The sequence below is a fragment of the Lissotriton vulgaris genome, chromosome 1_1, assembly GCF_964263255.1.
Source record: "Lissotriton vulgaris chromosome 1_1, aLisVul1.2, whole genome shotgun sequence".
NCBI classification, from domain to species: Eukaryota; Metazoa; Chordata; class Amphibia; order Caudata; family Salamandridae; genus Lissotriton; species Lissotriton vulgaris.
The window spans coordinates 651547180-651568619 of NC_141685.1; positions in this window are offsets into that span (position 1 = coordinate 651547180).

Sequence of the window (21440 nt, forward strand, 5' to 3'; positions counted from 1 at the left end):
GTCATTCTTTTTTCCCCATGGTAAGCTCCCCGGTACGCTCCCCGGTGCGCGTACCGGGCGCTGCCCCCGCGCAAATCAAAAAAAATAATAATGTTTTGCCCCGCAGGGCCCTTTTTTGGCACAAACTTCAAACCTAAGGGGTCAGGGGGGGTCTATCCCTGCCCCCTTATTGTCATTTCCCCCTTTGTTTTAGCCACCTCTTGTGTCTCGATTTTACCGAGACACAAGATGGCGGCCGCTCCGGACTGTTTCGAATGTTTACAGACACCCGAGAGCCAATCAGCTTTCCATGCGCAAGTCGCTTAGCACGCCCGGTGCGCTCCCCGGGGCGCGTACCCGGGCGCTGCCATAGATATATATATTTTTTTGAACCTAAATTACTCAAAATCCACTGGAGTACATATCTTGAGACATAGCAAAGGCACATCGGGCTACCAGTCCCTACAATTTTGCCAAATTTGGTCGAAATCCATTCAGCCATTCGGGCTAAAAGTGAAATCGACCGCCCTATGGAAATTAACATGGGGAAAACGCATTTTGGGACCCCCTTTTATCTCGGCCCCCGCTTGACAAATCCCTCCCAAACTTTCAGGGAAGGGCCGGAATGCCGCGAGGCCATTTTGAGGAAATTTTCAGTCAGATTCGACAACCAGCGCCAAAGTTATTTCAAATAGAATTTTGAGATTTAACATTGAAAAAAATCCTAACTATAACTACCTACTGGCGACCGCCAGTAGGTAATATATATATATATATACATATATATATATATATAATACTCATTTAAATATCAAGCCAAACCACATTCTCTAGATGATGTCATCAGCGATGTCATCAGTGATGTCACTGACCATGTCATGAATGATGTAATATGTGACATCATCAGCAGTGGATTGCGGCGCGCAATTTATAGTTAGCTGAACTAACTATAACGGGGACATTTCAATGGTTTTGTATGAGTGAAATGTCCAGCTATCTATAACATGTGTGAAACCTATGTTCCTTTTATTGAACTTGCAAGGTTTATTAAATGCTAATTCCTAACTATAACATGTGTGAAACCTATGGTTTTTTCTGTGAATTCCAATGGTTTTGTAAATGATAATTTTCATATGTATTAATTATTATATTTCTTTTTACACTAATTTCCTACATTTTTATTCTAAATATTGATATTGATTTTATTTTTTAAGTTATATTTCATATTTTTAATGTAAAATAATCACAACACTAAATCCCAAAATATTTGTTTTATTATTTTTTTTTTAAATATTAAAATTAAATTCTATAAAAGTCATTTTTCATTTTTTTGGGGGATAATCTTACCGTACGGTGCTTGCACCATACTTTCTACGGTAAATCGTACTCTGCGCGTACATGCGCACACATCACGAATGCGCTTTGACGTTTCGCGTCGCATGTACACTTCCTTGTGACGTCATGTACGGCGCCCCATACGCGTACGGCGCGAAAGTTTCTAATTGTTCAAAAACATATATTTATGTATTTAATGTACATATTAAGGGAAGACATTATCTGGGATAGTCATGAAAATAGTTTTTTAAACTTTTAATAAGCCTATATTACTTTCAAATGCAATTACGGAAATGGCGGCGGTATCTCGTACGTACTCGCAGCGTAAGAGCACCGCAAACACACCGTAAGCGTACGCAAAGCAATGTCACTTTAAAAGAAGAGATTTGATAGGTTCATAACACTTCCTATTCAAATTGTTGAAAGTCCCCTCCCATTTTATTCATTCTACTTTGACTTTCTAAGAAGAACCATCTCTTCTTCACCATAATATCAGCAATGGACTCATCTTCCAGCCATTCTTCAGAATGAGATTTTATTCCTGAAGAGCCTCCAAAGAAGAAGAAGAAGCTCTAACCTGGAAGTTTTTTACTTTCTCTGAAGGGCAAAAAAAATTTAATGCTACGTTAGTAACCTGTAAAATTTGCCAAACAACTCTTTCAAGGGGTGATCCACCCAAAAAATACTCCTTTGGCACAGCGAGTATGGTATGACGTGTCAAGAACTTGCACCCCAACAACTTTGCTCGAGCTGCAACACAGAGGTTACAGGAGAACACACCTGCTGCTGCACCAAGCACATCAACTGCTGCAGCAGCATCTTCAGCAATCAGTCCACACCCACAGACTGATCCTGATTTCAGTGAAATTAAAATTCTATGCATTTATTGCGATGAACTTTTGTGTTACCGGGAACAGTCTATCGACCTGATAAAATGCAGGAAGCAGGAGCATCGCTGCCCTCGACGTTAAGTTTTTTTTTCATTGTTTCTCTTGGACACTTTTTGGGTTCCAGTTCCATTTTTTTGGTTAAAAAAAACTTTAAAAAATACAATAAAAATCGAAAACTAAAAACACAAAAAAACTGTTCTTTTTAGAACTACTTTCACTGGTCAAAGAAAGAACTATATTTCTCTGTTGTGTGTAAAGTTTGTCAGAATACTTGTGTAGTTCATAAATGAATGAATGAATACATTACTAGTGTATGGTGAATGTGAAAGTGCAGAACTATAAGGAGGTGCTACAGCATAAATCTATAAGGTGTTCACCTATAGTATACTGTAGTACCTCCGAAGCACTTGAATGTAACATATTCACATAAATATGTTACAAGTCTATGCTTCAATTTGCACTGCTGGTGAAACTGTCTGGATGAATTTGTATGTGTTAGGGGAGGATTTACAACCCCCTTGTGCTTCTTTTACACAGCTGTTGCGTAATTTTTGTGATGCAGCGGTGGTGCAAAAGATGTGCCATGGTGTGTGGTATTTACAATAAGACACATCCGGAAGGGGCATGACATTGTAAAGCCCTGCGCCAGAAGGAGGTTTCCTGCGCAGGGAGGGGGGGTGTTCTGTCACGAAGAACGCCTCCTAAAAGTAACTAGGTGAAATCTATAGCATTTCATTCAGTCACTCTTGGGCTTATGCTGCGTCAAAACCCTACACCTGCTTGAAGCAGGTGTAAGGATTAACACAGCATTGTGAGCATAGGGCCCCAAGAGCATTGCTGTAGCTGCGTTACACTTGAAATGCAAGTCAAGCAAGCAATGTGCCGCCTTAACAGCACAGATATATCACATATCTGTGCCGTTTTTGCCCTATAGTGCACCACATTGTACATACAGTGCATCCATGGTGGTGATGTCACTGTATACAATAACTAGCATATCTCTGGAGATGTACCACTTATTGTACATCTGCTGATTAGTGTTTTAATGTAGTGAATGGATTCTTTTAGAACATGTGTATGGATAAGCACATAGTGTTGTATGGCTCACTACAATAGTAGTGTGAGAGTGTTTGGTGAAAGTGTAACGATACAGAATGGGGAATTTGAAGATATAAAAGACAAGTTTGCAGGTGCATAGAAGACCGCAAGCATAGTCTTTAGGGGTTTAAAACAGTCCATGGCCTAACGCCTACTTTGCTAAATAATTACTTGGGTACTGACTGCATGATTACAGTTCTGCAAGGAGAGTGCATGACTGAATCTATAGGAGCTTCATTTTTTGCACAGTGCATGGATAAGAACATTCTACTGAATAGCTCAGTACAAAAATGGATAAGCAATCACAGAGAATTTGCTGGAAGTGTAAGGATACAGACTGGGGAATAAAAGATAAAAGGTACAAAACACAAGTTTGCCGGTTTATAGAACAGTACACGCATAGTCTATAGGGGTTTGAAGCAGTCCATGCCCTAAGGCCCACTTTGCACCATGACTACTTGATTACTGGCTTAATTATTGCAATTCTGCAAGGAGAGAGTCTGGCTGAATGTATAGCAGTTTCACTTTTAGAACAGTGTATGGTTAAAGACATTCTGCTGAATAGCTTAGTACAATACTGAATCAGTAATCACAGAGTGTTTGCTGGAAGTGTAAGGATACACACTGGGGAATAGAAGGTATAAAACACAAGTTTACCGGTGCATAGAACAGTACATGCATAGTCTATAGGAGTTTGAAGCAGTCCATGCCCTAAGGCCCACTTTGCACTATGACTACTTAGGTACTGGCTGAAATATTACAATTCTGCAAGGAGAGTGTCTAGCTGAATGTATACCAGCTTTTCTTTTAGAACAGTGTATAGATAAACCCATACTGCTGAATGGCTCACTACAACATTGAAACAGTACTGTGAGAGTGTTTGGTGAAAGTCTAATAATACAGACTGTGGAATAGAAGCTATATTAGACAAGTTTGCCGGTGCATAGAAAAATACATACGTAGTCTATAAGGGTTTGAAGCATTCCATGCCCACTTTGCACCATGAGTACTTGGGTACTAGCTGCATGATTACAATTCTGCAAGGAGAGTGTCTAAAACCATTTTTATTATATAATAATACATTTATTCTTGTAACATCTCATAATTTAATAGAGCTTCTAAAATAATTTCATCAGGTATTTCATTTTCCTGGTTATCAATTTCAAAACTTGTATTATCAAACTCAATGTCATGTAATGCTTCCACAAAAGCAGCATCCAAGGTTTCATCTAGAAAATCACAGCTGATATCTACAGCATTAATTTCTTCCTCTTCATTCTCGCTGATCGTAAAAGGTAAGTTCCGCTCTTCTATGACTCTGTTACTAATTTTGAAACCGTCTTCCATATTGTTTTGTTGATTTTCCATAGTGAATTTCATATGTTATAGGCCCTCATGCAAAAACATAAACAGTTCATTTTATTATTTTCCTAATACAGAACACAAAACTAGCTTTATCAACTAATTTGCCCTTAAAAAAATATACAAATACAATTCTCAACTACTTTATAACATTATATAAATATAATTATCCATATGAATGTTCAGTTTTTAACATTTCTTAAATTATCAAACCAGTCACTCCTTATCACTATCGGAAAAAAACTCAGGCTGGTATACTGGGTTTGAATATTATATACCTGTTGTTCCCTCACATAAGTCTGTTAGATCTCTATAGGAATGTCTTGTTTATTTTTTAGTGAGACATCCTAATTTTGAAACGAAGGGCTTTTCTAGTGTATATATAAAGAATATATGTATATACAAATGTGTTTGAAATTGAAAATGAAATATATAAAGTAAAAAATCTTTTCATTTGATAAAATAAAAAATCATTCAGTGAAATTCTAAAGGCGTGGTGCGGTTCATGACGAGACATGAGATTGTATGAAAAATATATAAATTGTGATCATAGTAATATGAATACTAAATAGGGGATACTTTGTCCTTATTTCCTATTGCTACAACTAAGAATATAAACCATAGAACCAGGGTACCAGTTCCTTATAAATTGAGTCTTCTTTACCCAGGTACCTTTTGGGTTAATGGGTTCCCCCTGTCATTCATAAGGTATAATAAAATGCAGCACTAAAAAAAGTACAATATGTCTATTCACCTTACCTGTTCCAAACCAGTAGATGTGTTCTAGTAAAATGCAAAGTATACTGAGTGTACCAGTTTATATTTTAAGTTTTTCAAATGTGTATGAAATATACAAAACATATTTGCACACTTATGTACTCTATCCATGTCACCTCTGTAGAAGCACAATCCATTGGCCATTTTTAACAGTTACTTATACTTATCTTAAACATAATAAATAATAAATAAATTATATATTATAAAATTAGCATCTGTGGAAGACAAACAAAAAATACAGTTACAATATATACTCTACAACACCAAATAATTTGTAAAGCATTTCATTTGCCTTTTTTGCTGTTCTCAGATTTTATATTGAGATTCATTAGAAACAGTGAGTTCAATAGTACTCATTACATAACAGCAGGCAAAAAAAAGCCAATTAATAAGATTATCTTTAAGAAAAACATTCAACATTTTCAATGACAATCGAAACAATTTAATTAAAACATATGTTAACTGTTTTTTCAAAAAGCAATTTCTTATGTAACTACGAGATATCTCAAAGAATCTTAAAATACCAAAACACTATCATTAGTTTTCATACACTGTAAACAAAGTTACTTTTAAATATATGCTGATAAAATATACAACAAATAGTCCTTAATAGTTGTATATACTTTTCACCATGGCCAAATAGTATATCTCAAATTCTTAGTAAAGAAGTTCCCCAATAGTAATCCTCAGCAACGTCCCCCAGGGCTCATCCCTCAACTTGACGCTATTCAACATGTACATGGCACCGTTACACAAGTGGCCCATGATCCCAACCTCAACATTATCTGCTACGGCAATAACACCTAACTCATCTTCTCCCTCACCAAGGAGCCACACACCATCAAAAGACGTAACCAACTGCATAAGGATCAACTCTCCAAATCTTAACTCAGACAAACATCTACAATGAGTACAACGAGCCCAAAACACTTCTGCCCAATTGATCATTAATGTCCCTTGCCGCAGCCACATCACCCACCACCTGAGATATCTACACAGGCTTCACGTCAACAAGAGGAGCACCTTCAAACTCCTCACCCTCACTTACAAAGTACTCTACAACACCAGTCCAACCTACCTTAACAACAGTAATCCTGAAAGGCCAAATTTCGTTCCTAACATTTTGACTTTAAAAATATTAGGTAAGAATTTGGTAACTCTTTAGGCAAACATTGTTTCAAAACCAATTGACTATCTGTTGAGCTTCAAACCACAAGGCTGCTGAGCTTGTTTCTCTTTTGTAACTGCAAACTCCCAACTCCCTTTTGAATCAATCAGGTAGCAAGGTTTATAGCGCTTGACTATTCTGACTTTTTCACAAGGGAAAGTAGAAGTGAAGTGAGAAACAAAAAGACAAAACACTGGTTCTTGTGAGGTCCAACAAAGTTTCTCAGATTAAGTGTGCCGGGCCTTCTTGCATAGACTACTTCTGTTCAATATACAAACATAACAATCACTTACTCACTGCAAGTAAATATTGAGTTTTCAATGCTGAATTCTATTTTTGGACTTAGTGAACATACGTATTTACTTCTGGCCCTGGCTTACATTTCAACAATTATCAAACTCTTCATGTCTTGTGAAGGCCTTAAACATAAGCGTTTATACCATGAATACATATCAAGAATCATGAACCAATAATATAACTCATGCTCAAATCAATTAGTTAGTGTTATTAGTATGGAGTCAAAACAACACCTAGTAACTCAATCGTACCTGAATAATTCTTGCCTTTGTCGAGGATAAGGGGGTTCTGGTCTGCAAGGCAGAAAGAAAAGAAAAAAACAAGAAAAAAAACAAATACCCTAACTGAGCACTTTTCTGGTCGGTTCTTTGCATAACACCAATGCTTTTTTTCTACTTCACAGCACTGGTCACATATCTTTCTTTCAATATGTTAAATAAAACACTAATTACAAATATTCACGGTGATTCACAGTACCTTGTACACAGAACAATACTTATTTAAATACCCTTGCTCAATTGGTTGAGTCACTGCTTGTTTGCTCTAGCTCCCATCACAATTAACTGTTGATTCAATTGGTTTTAAGAAGTTTGTTTTTAGCTATGCACAATCGTTCTAAAACGAATTAGCGTAAAGTCTCAAAGTCTCAATGTTCTTTTCTTACAGGAAGGGTGGGGTTAATTGCACCTTACTGTACACCTCCACCGGAGATGACGTGCTGACGGAGGAAGCGGAAACAACAGAATCAGCTCCGATGTGCAGGGATGGCTGGAAAGGAATCCGAGTCCGAAGGGATCTGAGATGCGCAGGGAAATGGGAAGAAACACCGGTTCTTAATGCGGGGGAAAATCTCGATCTGCAAAGATGCTGTAGCGTTCGGGAAAGGGTGGAGGTCGGAGGAAATTCTCAGCTGCACTCATGATGATGTTCTAATGAAGCGAAGCGTCATCGCGTGTTCCTGGCAGTCTTTTATACCCTTGCTGCCTTCCAGGATCTTTTTAACCCGCACGTGGAAGCCGAATAGCGGTTTACACGTGCGGAAGAGAACAACATGTTTTATCAAAAAAATCTTCATTCTAGTTATTCCAACAAACACAGGCAAATGCAGGAAGTCAATGTTGGACTGTATTAATGTTCATACGGGCAGTGGCATCATGGAAAGCATATGCAGGCAGAGTGTGACTAAACCTTGGATTAATACCAATAATGCATTATTCTAAGAATACAATCCACAATAGTCAAACTACGCTTATGATGTAATGAAATATCTATACACATATTAACTCCTGACACTATCATTAAAATGTATCCAATTTTTCAAACATTTTAGATAAACAGTGTAATGTCCAGATGTTGTAGAAGGTCCATCATGAAAAATAATTGCTACAGTTACAAAAGGTCTTCCTGATATTGATAGTTGAGTAGCTACAACATTTTTTATTAAAGTTTCCAATTTTGTTCCATCAGCTCTACAACGTTGCAGCATTAAAATTACATAATGTCCATATCTTTGTATGAATAATGTTGATCACATTTCTGATTTACATTGGCTACACTCCATGTTTTGACTTGCTCCTCTAACTAGATTGTTTAAAGACACTGATTCACAGTCAGGTAAAGTCAAATATTTGAATCTTTCAATGTCAATGTTAGTGCTACATGTAAACAAACAATTTTCACAGTCATGTTGCCATTTATAAGAAAGGCCAAAAAGGTTTTCAATATCTATACCTTCATCTTCCAATACAACAAGCATATACATTAGAAATTCCTGACAATCTTGCAGAATATTCTGCGTCAATTGAGTGGAACCAGAACATATGTCCAAAACATTTCGTATAACAGAAACACTTTGTATTTTACTTATATCACTACTACGTTTCTCATAAACAAAATACAACAACAAACATAATCTTTCTGCCCGATTTTCAACAATTTGCTGTTGCAAACTTTCAAGAAAAAAAACAACATTAACTGATAACCAACATTCTCTTCAACACTGTCCTTTTTCTTTTTGCCTCCAATCACAACTTCATCTTGTTTTCTTTCTTTCTCTACAGCTTCACTACAAATATTCTCAAATCTTCTTTTTTACCTACCACACGCTTTTCAAATACTGGATATTGACCTAAATTGGGTTCATATTCTCTTCTTAACCTATTATACTCTTTCACACAATTTGCATCTGCACTAATCTTTGTCTCATCAAAATCAATCAAGTACAATCCAGATAAAGTACTCACTCGAGACAAAGCAACATATGTCATACCCTCCATAAACACGGTACTTTCCATATTCACTAAAGCACTATCTACACTTAAACCTTGAGATTTATGAATGGTCACCGCATACGCAAAGAAAAAGGAAACTGTTTTCTGCGAACATACAAATCTCTTACAAGCATAAACCGAGCTAAACAACGACTAAATTGTTGTACTTCTTCAATTACATCAAATTTGATGATCAAAAATTCGATATCATCTCTATTTACATAATTAACGAAATCAACAATGCTACCCATTGCTCCATTTACTAAACCTTTTTCCACATTCAAATGACGTTGTAAAGTTACCCTACAGTTTACACATGCATATAAATTCTTTTCTAAGCCAGCAGTTTTACTTTTCGATTTCTCTAAAGAATCCAATTTCCTCTTCAACCTTTTGATCAAAATAATAGTGATTCCATCATGTTCTATTTTATCAATAGCTTCCAATTTTATCATTTCCTAATTTTCCAACTTTAAAATGTCTTCATTGTATATAGAACAATAACGCAGTGTTGGCATTAAGCAGATTACAGATTTGTTTTCTGCAATTCTCATATATATTTTCTCTGGAACAATATTTTCATTTGGAAACAAATTGGAAAGTAATTGTCTTTGTAGAGCTTCTTTGCCATGTATAGTCACTTTTCCAATTCTTATATCTTGAAGAATAGTTCCATAATGAGTATCATTTGCCTGTCGCATATTTGTAATAAGTTCCTTATACTCAAAATATGACCAAATGTTAACATTTCCAATACTCTCCAAAGTCTTTCTGGTATCTTCATGCGCCAGTATTTTAAACAATGGTTGTCCTTTTTCTTGAGTAAGTTGTAGTAGATCTCCAAAAACGATAACGTGTTTTCCTCCAAATAATATGTCACATTCTGTTTTAAGAATTTGCTGCATTCTTAAATGCACAAAGGCAAGCATTAAGTTTGATACCATGCTTACCTCATCAATAATGAGAAGTTTCATTTTCTTCAAGACTCTTGAAACTTCACAATAAGCTTCCCCAGATAGCTTGTGGTATTCCAATTTTATTTCATGCTCTACTGGTAGCATTAACCCCTTCCATGCTGATGACGGCCGGGAGCCGTCATGGCACACAGTGTTCGTGTGCTGATGACGGCTCCCAGCCGTCATGACCTCACCCTCGATTGGAATGTGCCGCACAGGCGCAGAATTACAGCCGCAGCCAGGCGGTTAATAAACGATGTAAAGTAATTCCTTTAATATTGTGTGCTGCCAATCCAGTTGGAGCCGTGACAGCACAAGACAAATATGACTCAGTTATTTTCTGTAGAACAGTTGTGATTACTTTAGTTAAAAAACGTTTGCCTGTTCCAGCTTGTCCACTCACGTACATTCGGATGGGTTGAAATGATGAGCAAGAGCACTCTTTCTTCTCATGAAGTAATCCATGGTCAATCTGTTCTCTCACTTGCTCATATATTTGTATCTGCTCAACATTTAGTTGCTCTTCCAAGTTTCCTAAGTTTGTTACATCTTCTTGAGCTTGATACATTGCTGTTTCCACCTCTTTCATAGCAGTTGCTCCTTCATTTTGAACAATTGGTTCTCCTAGTGGATCCAGACTCAATGGAGCAGAAGTTTGACTCTCTTGAAAACTGTCTCTATCAATCTCAGCTGCAATTGTAGCTTCTTGCTCAATTTCGTTGTTCAACATTTTCACATAATTAGCAAACAGAGGACATTCTATAGTATCTTTACTTGCGTTTAACAAATCTTCATAGCTCTCAAAATCTCCAAGTAATTCCAATTCTGAACGCCATAGCTTGAAAAGTTGCAATAGAGCTAAACAGTAAAATTCCCTTTTGTCAGGAGTTTCGCAACTCAGTTTACAGTGATTAATCAAATGTCCTTTTCTTTGTTTCACCAAACATCCTTCAGACCCAATCACGGCATATATATCATTATTGATGTTTTCTATAATATTCCGTTTAAAAGTATAGTTTTGAAGCACTTCATAGAGACAATTGTTTATTTATTTATTTATTTATAGTCTTGTAGCGCGCATGAATCAGCCCGAAGGGGTATCTCCGCGCGTGGCATCTGAAAGAGTTAAGGCAAAACTATGGGTCGGAAAAGGGCAGAGGGGGAGCTAAGTTAGTCCTGTGTGAATAGGTAAGTTTTCAGTTTCTTCCTAAAGTTAAGAAGATGAGGAATTTGTCTTAGCTGGGGGGGGAGGGAGTTCCACAGCATTGGACCTTTAAGGGAGGGGGCACGACCACCCTGTCTTGCTCTGTTTACTTTAGGTACGTATAGCAACATAGTGTTGCTGGAGCGTAGGGTACGTCCAGGAGAGTAGGGAAGAAAGATATCTTTCAGATATTTGGGACCAGAGCCGTAGATACATTTATGCATAATGCAGCAAAGTTTAAAATGAATCCGCTGTTGCACCGGGAGCCAGTGAAGATGGGAGAGGAGGGGGCGGGAAGGGGTGCGGGGGGGAGCATTCAGGATGAGTCTTGCCGCGGTGTTCTGTACTACCTGCAGTCTGCGAAGTTGTTCCTGGTTGGCAGATATGAGTAGACTATTACAGTAGTCCACTCGTCCAAGGACTAGTGCCTGAACCAGCGTCTTCCTATGGATGTTTGGTAGGAAGGGGAAGATACGCCGTAGAAGACCAATTGTGCGGAAACACGTTCCCGCAACCTGACTGACATGATCTTTCATAATCAGGGATTGGTCCAGGCGTACCCCCAGATTCTTAATGGTTTGCTTGGGCGCTGGGACAGGTCCGAGCTCAAGTGGCCACCATTCCGGGGACCAGAGCAGGGAGGCCCCTCCAAACAACATGACCTCAGTTTTGGTCACGTTGCATTGGAGAAAGTTCTGGGCCATCCAACCTGCCACCGCTCTCATACCGTCTTGGAAAGATTGCATGACTGCGGGTGTAACGGTTTGAAAGGGGAAAAGCAGCTGAGTATCGTCAGCGTAAGAGATGGGTGAAAACCCGTGAGATCTAATGATCTCTGCTAGGGGGGCCACATATACGTTGAATAACGTGGGGCTTAGACATGAGCCCTGTGGCACCCCCTTGGTAAGCTTCCTGCAGACAGATTTATAGGAGCCTAGTTTGACACCTTGTTGTCTGTCTCCAAGGAAGCTTTCCAGCCACGCAAGGGCGGTCCCTTCTACTCCAGCTCCCTTCAGACGGCCGAGAAGAACTTCATGCGACACCGTGTCGAAGGCAGCGGACAAATCCAATAGCACCAGAATCACTGAGCTCCCTCTGTCAAGTAACATTCTGATGTTATCTGTCACTGACAGAAGGGCTGATTCGGTGCTATGGTTGGGCCTAAAACCAGATTGTGAGTGGTCTAGGCCGCCCGCTGCCTCGATGTAGTTGGACAGGTGTGCATTAACATGTTTCTCGGCCATCTTGCTGTAATAGGGTAGGAGCGAGATAGGACGGAGGTTGGAGAGCTCCGTCCAAGGAAGGGCCGCATTCTTGCGGATTGGGTTTACCACTGCTCTCTTCCATTCAGTTGGTACTTTTCCCTCTTTGAGAGACTGGTTGATGATATCCTGAATGTAGGGAGCTAACAGGGTACGAAGTGGGGTTAAAATTTTGGCGGGAATAAGGTCATCCGGAGATCCAGATTTGACTTGAGTCATTATTGTGTCAAGCTCTTCGATGTTTATAGGGGGGAATGTAGTTAAGGTAAAGTTTGTGTTCTCATTGAGGGAGGAGGCCTTTTGGGAATCGCTATTAGGTTGGGATCCTAGGATTTTATCATAAATGGATTCTATTTTATTTTCAAAGTAAGATGACACTTCTTCGCATAGACTTACAGCCTGATTCATGTACGGGCCGTTTTGCGAGGCTCAAATAGCGAATCATAAGGAATCGCTATTTGAGACTCGCAAAACGGCATTCATGTAGGAATTGCTACTTAAATAGCGATTCCTACATGTTCTTTATTTGCGAGTAGCAATTTGCTACTCGCAAATACTCCCCATTCATTCCTATGGGCCAAGAGGCCCATTGGAATGAATGGGGATTTGCGAGTAGCAATTTGCTACTCGCAACTGAGATAGCGATTTTAAGGGTGACAGGGGTGTCCAAAGGACGCCCTGTAGCACCCCTAAAATGCACTTTTGGACAGGTGTTGCGCACACACATGTCCAAAGGACATGTGTGTGTGCTACATGCAACTTTGAAAAATGCTTTTAAAAGCATTTTTCGGAGTTTTTGCTATTTACCGACAGGTCTGACCTGTCGGTAAATAGCGGCCCCAAAAGTCCAAAATCGCTATTTTGTTGTGTGTCATGAATAGCATTTAAGGAATCTCTATTAGAGATTCCTTAAATGCCATTCCACGCAAATATGCGAATTCTTAAATAGCGATTTTTGCATTTGGTATCATGAATACCAAATGCAAAAATTGCGCTCGCAAAGGGCCAGATTCTGAGAATCTGGCCCTTTGCGAGTGCAATTTAGCTACATGAATCAGGCTGTTAGTGAGAAGTCATCTGGGCAAATACATGCTGTAGGTTTTACAAAAGTGTCAAGAATCCTATACAATTCTCTAGGAGAGTTATCAGAGTTATCTTGTTCCCAAGATGATGACTTCTATATGGATTATATGTATCCAACATATTTATTTTCACAATATCTGTACTTTCTGGCTCTTTTTCAGCTGAATATTCAATTTCTTGTACAGATTTAAGTACTCTATTTCTTGTTGCAGCAAGACCTAGACTCACCCAAATGATTCTTCTAGATTTGGAGTATAGACTTGCAGATTATAAGCGATCCGAACATTCATTATCTCCAATTTCTCGATGAGATAACATCTTTAAACTGTAACTATATAATTTCTTACTTAGACTCTACTCGTGGGAAATCTCTCCCCACATCTCCTTCAATTCTGTTTTTTCTGATTTGGTTATGTGGGATGTTACATATCGAGCAACAGCAATGGAATTTTCTGCAATGTATTGAATATCCATGTTAGCATTCCACATGGACAAAATGACTGGGTTGTAGTCATTTATGTATTTTCTTCTTAAGTTGTAGGTATTTTTTGGAGACTTTCTTGTGATAGTACGTCGCAAAGATGACATAAAACTGTTCACTCTTCCTTTCGGTATTAGAAGTCGTGAAAATCCAAAACAACATTTGGTGTAGAACTTGTCCTTAGATTTGGACTTTCGACAACAGTATTTCCCACAACGATGGCTTTGGAATCGTAAGACTTGTTGTCTTAAGCCCTTCTCTAGTGTACTTTTGAGTACAGAGTGTGGAGGCTAAGATGGCGTCCGGCTAGTCGCACAGCAGTGATGCTCAGCCGAGCATCCCTGAAAAACGAAACTTATCCAAACATTCACCGGGTAAAACCAGCACTAAAATTTCATCTCTGAGGAGCGCTTACGGCCTGGAAAACATGCGGGGACCTAAACGGAAAGCAAAGGCATCTGTAACTCTTACCTGCACCATAACACTTGATTACAGCTTGCGCTGCCGTGACAACCGGGATCGTGCTCCTGCTCCATGGACGCTGGCCGGCCTGCGTAAGCCCCGCACAGGTGTGCCCTGCGGAAGATTGAATGATTTCAAGTTGAGTAATGGCTCTCACGGCTCCTACCGTAGCTACAGAAGCAGAAGCAGAAGAGCGTGCAGGTCAAGAACGATACCGGCGGGTCTGGTGCGCTGCTATCGGCTCTGGCAGAACAGACAGAACAGCCTGCACGAGAGAGACGGCGAAAGCACTGCAGAGCAAGTAAGATGTAATAAATCCAGATTCCGTGCCTCTGAGCTAACATCGGAGCTGACATCGGATATGTCGGGTAAGGGGGGCCAAGGGTCCGAGTTAATAAAATTATTCAGCACTGGTAGCCCTGTCAGCGTGAACCCTGCCACCCAGCTGATTTTTATATTGATGCCTTTTGAGCAGTGGAAAACAGATGCCTTGATTATAAAAGACGGAACAGGCACAGATAAAATCTTTGAAAAAGATAATAAAGCAGTCGGATCCCTCATGGAGAGATCTTCATCCTCTATCACATTGCCACTGAAAAAGCCTATCTGCCAGCCTTTAATCAGTGTCAGTCCCAAGGCAGTAAGTGGTGAAGTGGTTGCAGCTAGAATGGGCCAACTGACCAAAGGGACGGCAATTAACACAACTAAACAACTTACAGCAACCTCACAGGGAGTTAATAACACTGCGCCCTCATGCCCAGCTATACTGGCTATACCTTTGCCGTCCAGCAACCAGACATTCATGCCTCCTCTAGACACATCCTCAAGGGCTGAAGGGGCTATTCCTCGGCAGCTATCCGAGGCGGAGGCGGTGGGGGGGAAGCTGCAAGGTGGGCCAATGAACATATTAGATAATACCGATCCTTACTACTCCCTTACCGATGACTCTGTCGTATCAGACCAGAGCATCTCCGTATCCAGTGAAGAGGAAGAGGAAGAGGAGGGTGGAAATCAGTATAAAAGCTGGAATTCAGAGCAGCAGGAACAACTCGCATCTCATAAAAAACTTCTTAAGAAGAAAAAGGAAAATATGCGCCACGGTAAAGAACCAGGCTCCTCTGGAAAAGAAACCATCCCAGAATCAAACGGGGACTATGCTGGAACCTTACCTCTCTTCGTGCACTCAAACCCTGCTGACCTGTCTGGGGGGAATCAGACCATCACTAAAGCCAACTTTGATGCAGAGGATGTGCAAGGGAAGCAGGGTAGAGAGTCCGCCCTGGCAGACATCTTGGGGTCCATCAGAAGTTTTCAAGCTGAAGCCAAAGCAGACAGCCGGAGATCCTGCATTGCATTAAAGGAAGTTCAAGGGGGTGTGAGGAAGGTGGACAGAACTTGTGCAGAGATTGTAGATTGGATGGCAATAGTGGAGGAGAGGACGGAGCAGCATAAGGAAAATGTCACAGCACTCCAGGCCAAATATGAGGAACAGGAGGAGGCCATCAAGGATATTATGTGGAAACTCGAGGTGCAGGAAAATTGGCAACGACGGAGCAATCTCCGCTTCCTTGGTATACCCGAAGGGATGGAAAAAGATGATGCGAGGAAATATATGATTGCCCTCCTCAAAAGTTCTTTTCCGGAACTCCAATCCTGGGACTGGGAGAAAGAGGTCTACCGGGCTTATAGGTTTCCCCTAACAATCAAAACTTATAAAGCATCACCTCATCAACATCCAAGAGCAATGATTTTATCCTTTGGAAATCTCCTGCTTCGACAGGCTGTCTATGATTTAGCTCGACCCACGAACAAGAGAACATTTGAAGGGGCAACCTTTTTTACCAGGCCAGACTTTGCTCATGCAACTGTTGAGAGGAGATGTCGGCTGAAGCAACTGTTTGACCCCTTCCAAAAATTAGGAGCCTTAGTGGTTCTTCAGAATCCGGCAAGACTAAAGATTGTTTATCAAGGCCATATTCATAGCTTTGCCTCTGAGAGTCAAGCTAAAAACTATCTGGACGAGATCTCAAGACACAAGTAAAGCATAGGAGTGGAGACTAGAACGATCCATGCTCAAGGCATTCGATAAAGTGATAATATATGTCTGAGCTTTATTTTACCTATTTTTCAATACTATGCTTCACTTTTTCTTTTTTCTCTCTGTAGGCTATGGTAGGCTTATAACTTGTTGGGCAAAGCTGATAGAATATATTGTTTCCATTTTTGTGTCTGCTTTCCTTTCCCTATTCTACTATATTTCTGCGCCATGAAAGACTCCTTGATTATAGAATGTTTACAAGACAATGCCGCAAGGAATATTTTAGATCTTATGTTAATAGAGAGGCTTCTTTAAGATGTTTGAACTGTACTAATGACATAGCGTTCAGCAAATTTTTTTTTTTTTTTATTTTTTTTTTACCTAGGCATTTAAATATATACCTTCATATTTCTTTTTTTTGTTGTTTTCGGGGGGATGCTCGGCGGGGATGCTGGAGCGGTCTAGACGGATGTCACGTCCCTGGATCCTCCTGGACCAGGTAACCTCTAGTGGTGGCGGTGGGTGGGGGGGTGGGATCCTTGGATGGGGGAGGGGGGGAGGGAGGGTCGAGGGGCGGGATTGGTTGGTGGAAGGGTGGAAAAACGAGAAAAAAGGAAGGTGGTACAATTTTGGACAAAGATTCGTTGAGAAGGACAATAACATGATTAGTGATCTGAGTGATGAGATATATAAACAATTAAATGGCAAGCATTAGAATATGCACTATTAATGCGGGAGGACTGAATGACTGGAGGAAGAGGCAGAGACTGGCATTCTTAGTAAGGCATGAAAGGATTGATATTATCTGTATACAAGAAACCCATCTCCCATGGTCAAAACGTAATCTACTTTCACAGGGTGGCTTTGAGTTAATAGCTTGCTCTACACAGACGTCTACAATCCGAGGTGTAGCTATATTAATTCGTGGTTCTCTAGGTAAAGCAAGGAAAGTGAAGGCGGATAGCAATGGGAGATGGGTAATAGCTGACTTAGACCTTGGTTTCTCGTTATGTGTAGTGTACGGCTCCAATCAAGATGAGCCTGAAATATTCGACTTTTTAGAAACTGAACTTGTGGGTTGGCCTACACCGTTGATAATAACGGGGGATTTTAATATATCGGCTGATTGGGTCGGATCTGAACCATATGCAGGTCGAAAACCCAAGGTCTCTCATTCTATTCGATCTCTTCTGAGCTCTCATGGGATGATCGACGTATGGGGGGCCAAAAACCCCTTGGATTTTGGATACACATACTTTTCTAATCCTGCCCAAAAATACACGAAATTAGATTACTTCCTGATCTCGTCCTCTGAGTTATCGAAAGTTGACATACTCAAACTTCCTAAAGTGGTGTCTGACCATAACCCATTAATTCTTTCATATAGTATAGGTCAGAGAGAAAGAAAAAGCAATTCCTGATCCTTTGAGAAAAAGCTCCTTAGTGATAAAAGATTTATAGATCATCTGAAAAATTGGGTCCCACAATTTTTTGCAGCAAATAGGTACAGTGCGTCTAGAAACACAGTCTGGGAAACTTTTAAGGCAGCATTGAGGGGTGAAACTATTAGCTGTTCAGCTAGATTAAGAAAGGAAGATAGAAAGAAGATTGAGGGCTTAATGAAAGAGTTAGTGAAAGTAGAAGAGCAACATATGACTGATATAATCAAAGGGGTTAATACTACTGCAAGTCAGGAAGCTTTACTTACAATCAAAGCCGCACTCCAGAGAGAAGTAACTATGAAAGTCACAGGAGAATACCAATCAAATAGGGTTAAAAGATATGAGACCGGTGAGAAGGCAGGGAGAGCACTTGCCCTCAGGTTAAGGCAGGAAAAAACAAGAAACACTATTGTATGTATAGAAGAGGATGAGATCAGATATACAGAAAGTAAGGACATTTTAAGAGTATTCGAGAAATTTTATCAGCAGTTGTATGAGCAGGAAGAACCTACTAAGAAACCAGGGGAAGGAATACGAGATCGGGGCCCACTTTTAGAAGACTCAGTTAAAAAAAAATTGGAAGAAGAAATTTCATTACTAGAAGTAACAGTTGCATTGCGGGAATTGGCCTCAGGGAAAGCTTCAGGCCCCGATGGGATACCTTTAGAAGTCTATAAAACAATAGAAACCGAAATCACTCCGCTTCTGGTAGATTTGTTTAATGGGGTTATGTGTACAGGATTAACACCCTCCTCTTGGAAAGAAACAAATATAGCAATCTTCCATAAAAAGGGGAAACCAGCGGAAAAGGCGGGGTCCTACCGACCCATTTCACTAATAAATTCCGATACTAAGCTTTATTCTAAAATTTTGGCAAAGAGGTTGGGCAGGGTCATTGGCGGTCTAGTATCCCCATGGCAGCATGGGTTTGTCCCCGGTCGGGGTACAACGGATCATACATGTAGGGCAATATCTTTGTTTGATGCCCAGGCTGCCGTGGGGGGGGATGTCGCTATGATCCTGCTCGACGCAGAGAAGGCGTTTGATCGTGTGGACTGGAGCTTTCTCTGGGCAATTTTAGAGGCGAGGGGATTTGGTCCCAATATTATAGGGGCCCTTAAAGCCATGTATGTAGAACCAACAGCTAAGGTAACAGCAATGGGCGAGAAATCAGGGGTTATACATATAAAAAGAGGGACTCAGCAAGGCTGTCCCTGTTCCCCTATCCTATTCGCGCTGTATATTGACCCCCTTATACAGTGTATTCTTGACTGCCCAGAGATAGCTCCAGTGATATGCAATGGCTATTCAAGTAAAATACTGGCCTACGCTGACGATCTTGCAGTGCTAACAAATAATCCACAACAAACTCTTCCTATTCTAATTCAGATGGCTAAATTGTTTGGGGAAGAGTCAGGCTATCTTCTAAATGAAACAAAAACGCAGGTTATTTGTTCTAAAAATATAGCCAAAACTGACTATAGATTCGTCGACTCTGCCATATATTTAGGGGTAAAAATCAATGCCAATGTTGAGAAAATTGTAAGTGAGAATTATCTGCCACTTATTAAGGATATTGAGAAGGAATTAAAAAGAATAGATGTGCTACACCTCTCATTAATAGGAAGGGTAAATGCAGTTAAAATGTCTATGTTCCCTAGAGTTCTCTACTTATTTCGGGCCATCCCTTTAGCAATAGAGGACAGGATCATGAAACAACTTGAATCTATGTTTATCAGATTCGTATGGCAATATGGCAGGGTAAGGCGATCTACAAACTTAATGGCACTGCCTAGAGAAAGGGGTGGGATGGGATTGCCGAATTTAAAGTTATATCATTGGGCCTGCTTGCTAACCCATATGACCACTCTATTTCAATCTACATCTGTACCTGATATAACACCTGGGTTTGTAGATCAACAATGTCCGCCCCAGATATTTAGGATGCTATTGGGTGAAAAGACTATAAATGTATTTCAGTGTGAATTGGAACGAAGCTTTTATAAAAAAACAAGATTGAAGACACTGATTGGCGCATGGAAAGTTTGGAAAGCAATTATGAAAATGTTTAATATCCCGAAAATCTATTCCTATCTGCAACTGTATAACTCATCTCTCTTTCCTCAACTAAAAAATGATAATAATTTGCTGATGTGGAAAATGCTGGGGCTTAGAACCTTGGGAGATTTATTGGAAGAAGGTGAAATTCTGGGGTTCGAAATGCTGCAGGAAAGATTTGGTATTCCAGACAGTCAATGGCTGGTTTATGGTCAAGTTACCAGGGCAATTAAGGCAGTCAAGCCACAGATTTCACACACAGCAGATTTCCCACTGATTGAGTTACTAAATAGAGGTTGTAGGAAGATTAAGATTTTATATAATTGCTTATTGGACCAAATCCCGGATGATATTGAGAAGGTTGAGTCTAACTGGGCGACAAAATTAGGAGATTCTGATGTTGATCTGGATCTTGCTCTCGTATTGAATAAAAAAAATTTCCGGGCATCAAATCTTCGCGCACAACACTACAAGACTATTTTTAATCTTTACCATACACCCGTGAAGATATTTGCCTGGGGTCTAAGCGAAAATGATAATTGTCCCAGATGTAATGAAAGCCAGGCAGACATTGTACATATGTTTTCTTCATGTAAACAGTTGGAAAATGTTAAAAAAGAAATAATGAAATTTATGGAGGGGCTGCTAGGTCAGTCCATCGACCTATCCCCTACCTTAATTTTACTGGGTACAGACTCTAAGTTGGATTTAGGCGAGGCTGAAAGAGATCTAATATTTTTATCTGTTGCTGTACTTAGAATCTTAATTTCTGCGGCGTGGAAAGATACGAACCCCCCATCCTTTCAGATGTGGCTCTCGAGATTTCTAGGAATTCATAACATAGAATCCTGCCTCTATGAATATAAAGGCATGAGGCAGCGTAAGGAGGGTATACGCTTATGGGCTCCTGTAACTAATTGGAGAACAGATAGAAATGGACAAAATTTTTGTTCGTCTCCAATTAATTGAAACTGATTTCTAACCCTATTTATCTATCTATTTTTCTCGTTCCCGCTAATAAGATGTAATTAAAAATGTATGTAAATATATCAAATATTTATCAAATTCTTATCATGTATGTAATAATTGTTGAAATTTGTCCATTTATGTACCATTTTTATCAATAAAAAAATTTAAAAAAAGAAAAAAAAAAAAAAAAAAAAAAAAAAACTGTTCACTCTTCCTTTCGGTATTAGAAGTCGTGAAAATCCAAAACAACATTTGGTGTAGAACTTGTCCTTAGATTTGGACTTTCGACAACAGTATTTCCCACAACGA